Here is a 5,204-nt window from a genome sequence, read left to right on the forward strand (position 1 = left end):
GAGATAAACTTTATTTCCCAATTTTAGGTCAACTGAGATGGAAAATTTCTTACAGTTAAAACCGCCATGTGTGTAGTAGGCCCACAAGTAACTAACTCAACTATATATAAATATATAAACTATACTCGGAAACTTAATATATTGAAATATAAAAATAAAAACTTAATAAATATGTTACTTTTAGATGTGTAATATGTGTTCATTTGTACGTGTTACTTTTATTGTGAAATTAACGTAATTAAATATCTTATTTTTTAATGCAATTCTGGTTTAAAAAAAACAAACTATTTAAACATTTCCGTGGGAAAAGTACCAGCAGTGCCACCTTATCTTGAGTGTAGGAGGAGTGAAGGAAAAATCCTTCATGAATAATAAGTTGTCTGATAAAATAACAGTCTTACTTTATACCGAGGTGTGGATAAATGCTGCTTTTACATGTTTGTGACATTGCTTTTAAACCAAACAACCAATACATCAAGTTACATATCTTTTTCCATTGAGCTCTCTGCAGCTCAAGCACTTACTTGGAACCATGTTTTGTATATATTTAAGGAACTCTACTCAAATCAAAATAGAAAAGGGGAAACAACATTTGCCGTTAACATAAGAAAACAACTTCTCTAAGGATTATGGTCAGCAAATCATGTTGGTTACTATTTAATTTGAATTCTTTTTTTTTTCAATAGTTTTTTTTTGGTATGTTTTAACAGCAGATACTGCCATAACTTGATTGTCTATTATTATTATTATTATTATTATTATTATTATTATTATTATTATTATTATTATTATTATTATTATTATTACACTAAAAACCCTTACAGTAGCATTAAGTGTTGTTTGTTAAACTCAGCAATATGCATTATTATTGCTATTTTTATCATTGATAATTCAAGGTTTTTCTAGATTCATAAATTCATTGCATTGTTTACAAAAAAAGTTCAATAAGTTTAATTCTAAATTAGTTCTTAGAAATTGATATGATGCCAAGGCTAGATCACTCTATCCACACGGAAGTGTAACTCAGGTTGAAGAAACCTCTGACATACAGAGAAAAGGTGCAGCAAGTGAAGCTCATGGCGTTACCGGAAACATTTGGTGAGACAGTTTTGCCTTATCAGCCAATATTTTGGCAAAGAAGATGGGGCAAAAAGATTTTGAACGTTACATACGTCAGGTCTGTGAAGTTATTTGCAAGAAACCACAGATAAATTGACGTTATCTGTGGTGTGCTAAATTGTATTTGAAGCGTTTTGCAAAAATTTGTAATTACTTCATGGTTTGTAAAGTGCACAAACAAGCAAATCTGGATTATGTTTTATTCACATATGTCAGGCTGTGTATGAATATTTTGTACCTCATGGCTGAAAAAGCTACTGCCTTACACATAAACTGCATCTATTTGTAATCACAGCACACATTTATTGTTTTGGACTCAGCTTGATGCATTAACCTTTGGTTTAACGCAGTGGTCCCCAACCCCCGGGCCGCAAACCGGTACAGGTCCGTGGACCATTTGGTACTGCCGCGCAAAAAATAATTAAATATTTCCATTTCATGTATTATTTGAGTCTGGAGGGTCTTTTATTTTGAAAATCCTTTAAGCGATCGGGCATATTCAACACACCACCACCTAACACACCACACACTACAGGACGTTGTAAGATTGTCGTAAAAGGAAAATTGGGGAAAAAAAAGTTTTTAGCGGGAACACCAACATGCAGAAGCATTATCTGACGGCTTCTTCCCCCCACCCACCCCGGGCTGCAGCAAAATTAGCAAGTCTTGACCGGTCCGCGGTAATAAAAAGGTTGGGGACCACTGGTTTCACGAATTTGAAAAACCTTCATACTGTCAAACATGTTGCATTTATACCATCTAATTGTAATATTCAGCTGCTCATGAGATGGACCTCAGACTTCATATCAACTGCACAAAGTGTCTTTGCTACCCATAGGTTTATTTTAAAACTATGATTTTAAAATGTTTGTCCTAATCCATCATATTTATCAGATTTGATTTGGTACTCCAGGTCTCCTAGACTCCTCAGGTATTTTGGGAAGTGTCCTCTATTGGTACCTAAACTAAGAAGTAAAACGCATGGTGAGGCATGTTTATTATGTTATTGCCCTCCCTCATATGCACACACACACACACACACTCACACACCCCCCTACACAAATTACCCTTGCTCGTATGGGTCTCTAGTCAGCATAGTTTGCCTGAAAGCCTTTTCGACTTTTTTTTTCCTTTCTGCAACTATACTGTGCAGTATCAAACAAATATTTTCACACAAACTACCAAACATTCTTCATTAATTTTTGAAGAGTTGTTTCAAAATTTCAAGTTGTTTCAAATCCATTACTTACGTCTGTTAATGAATGACCTCCAAATGTATTTATGGCGTCTAAGCAATGATCCTTTGCGAAATATAATGCTTCTATCGTTTGCAGTCTTGGTGTAAGTGGTGCTGGCAAAGTGCTTTTGTGCAACCCTGAACTTCAAAAGCATTTGAACAACTTTTCAGTCTGCAGTAATGTTTACTGTATGTGTTGCTAAACTCAAATTAGAGTTGGTAACTGTGATGACATCCGGCACATTAAGCACCAGAGAACTGCATTAGCTTTTCTCATGAATGGTGCTTCCCGTTGATGTATCTGTCAATTCATGTGTCTGATGCCCTTTGTTACAGTACAGTAACACAATTTGGTGTAATGCAAATACATGTGGGATAATATTTTCCAGTAAGCTTTGTTTTCTCTTGTTCTATTAGTTGTGTTGGAAAGGAATAATAACTTTGCAATATGTAAATTAGTGAAGGAGACTGTTTTCTTGGTGAGAAAATGTTTATTTATTTAAACTTTGTGGGTTCTCCATCACATTAGCAATTTCTACTGAGGATATTATACATGCGTTTCAGGGATGATATAATTCAAGGGCATTTGCCATAATGTTTAGCATGTAGAAGTAAAACAGAAATATGGATAATGCGTTGTAATTCTTTAATGCACTGCAAATCTTGTTGAAATTTATACCATAAATAATAGCTCTTTGGATTTCGTTTGCCAACCCTGAAAACTCCTTTCTGTTGTACTTAGGTCATTTTAATTGCTCACAGCAGCGTTAATGGCCATAGCATAATCACCAAAAGCTTAACTCTCTCTGCAGAAATTGCCCTAACGCAGATTCCCTGAAAGTTTAACAGCACAGTTAATCCATAATAACACAACTTCGAGAAGAACGCCTTCAATGCATTACATTTATTATATACAAATGTGTGTAAATTATTTGTGATACTTTTTGCAGTTACAAAACAGTAGGCAATCACACCCACTGAATAAACAAAAGAGGCCGAGTGATGTAAAAGCGGCTATACTGTGAAAATTGAAGTATTCACATTCAGAGCAACTTCATGGTGTAATCTGCCTACAGCTGCTTTTGGATGCTTTAATTAAAAAGAAAGTTTCCATTTCACTGTTAAATTTGCACATTTCTTTCTGCTACTGCGTATACGTTTAAAAAATTTGAATAAGTGTGTCCCTGAAATTATATTTATAACATAAAGCTTCTGGAAATGTTCAGCAGCCTTTCAAAATGGCATTCTGATGCATTTTATTCAGCCACTTTTACAATACAAAGCATTTGTGTTTTGTTGCTGCATGTTAAAAAACAACAACAGCAGCAAGAAAACCCAACAACAATTCATGTTTGTGAATAAGCAATCTTTAACTTCCCAAAAGCTTAAAATGATGCATTTGAAGTTCCAGGCAGGGTTCTTGCCTCCCCTGTTGCATCTGTAAAGGTCAGAGGAATATCTAGCATCTATGAGACGTTCTGATGCATGACTGTTTTTTCTCTCTTATTATTCTAGGCTTCACAGAGGAGGAAAGGCCAACCATGTCTTTGGAAAAGGATTTACACGAACAAATGTATTCAGGTGAAACCAAATAAAGCTGGTTGAAGTTGGCCGACGACTGAAACTTGATCCCCCGTTGGTATTTATCTCAATGATGAAAAATACGTTGTTTGACTGATGTTTGTGGTGGTTTGATATTTCATATAATAATATTTTGTTCTTTTTCATAAAATGTACAGTACAGTATTGAGTACAGACCAAAAGTTTGGACACACAGTTGTGTCCAAACTTTTGGTCTCTACTGTATGTTCTGGCCAGTTAACTTCTAATGGATATATCAGAACATTCATACTTTAAACCAATTAATATCAGATTAAAACAAACAATCTTTTGCTTGTTTTTGTGTTGTAACTTGAATTAGGTCACCAGTTGCTCTGTACAGCTTTACAGGGCTGAAACCTACCCTTGCATTTTAAAGATGGTTCACACAACAGATTTGTCACTCATTCATCACAAGGTTGATTAAGACAAGTCAACTAGCCACGAATGCTAACAGCAAGGTCAATGAATACTGCTTAGGCCACAGAAAAAAGCTTGTCTATAATACAATAAAACACACAAATGAGTTCTGAATTTAAATTTATTTACAGTTAATAAAATCTTCACTTGTACACAAAATCTTGATTTAATATCAGTGTGGTTTGATATAAGATACAGATTATTAAAATGTTCAAGTTAGTGTAATTGACTTCATTTCAGGTAAAATGAAATAACTTTCTTTATAAGCAATTTGCTATAATGTAGGTGAAATTACCCTTTTCCTTTGCTGCCTGTCATTTCCTCCTCTGTTCTAAATTTATGGTGTGTCAAATTAAGACCCTTTGCACCACAATAAATCTTGAAAATAATGATTTTGACTTACACATGTTGCAAATGCACATGTTGAACTTTTAACAAAAAGGCCTAGACAAAGTTAACTGGAAGTTAAAAGGGTATTTGTTTCAAAGAACAGTGTGTCTAACAAGCAGCAGAGCTATAAAAGACAGAATAAAACTTGTCAAGATGACAATTCTCATAAGGATGCAAGTTATTTTTTTCTGAAAGCACAGGACTGAATAACAAGATGACAGTGCCTTAAAGGCTGAAGAAAATGGATATGAGGTTTGATTGAAGGAATAAAAGGAAAAAAAGGTTAAAAAGCCACACTTGTCACAGTAATGACAGTGGCAACATGTCATTTACAGCAGCGCTTTCTTTAAAGAACAAAAAAAATATTCAATAGACTACCTGAGTTACATCTTGAATTTAAATAAAACGGATTTGTCTTGACTTTGTAAAGCTTTCTTGT

This window comes from Xiphophorus hellerii, chromosome 4, assembly GCF_003331165.1.
Source record: "Xiphophorus hellerii strain 12219 chromosome 4, Xiphophorus_hellerii-4.1, whole genome shotgun sequence".
In the NCBI taxonomy this organism is placed as follows: Eukaryota; Metazoa; Chordata; class Actinopteri; order Cyprinodontiformes; family Poeciliidae; genus Xiphophorus; species Xiphophorus hellerii.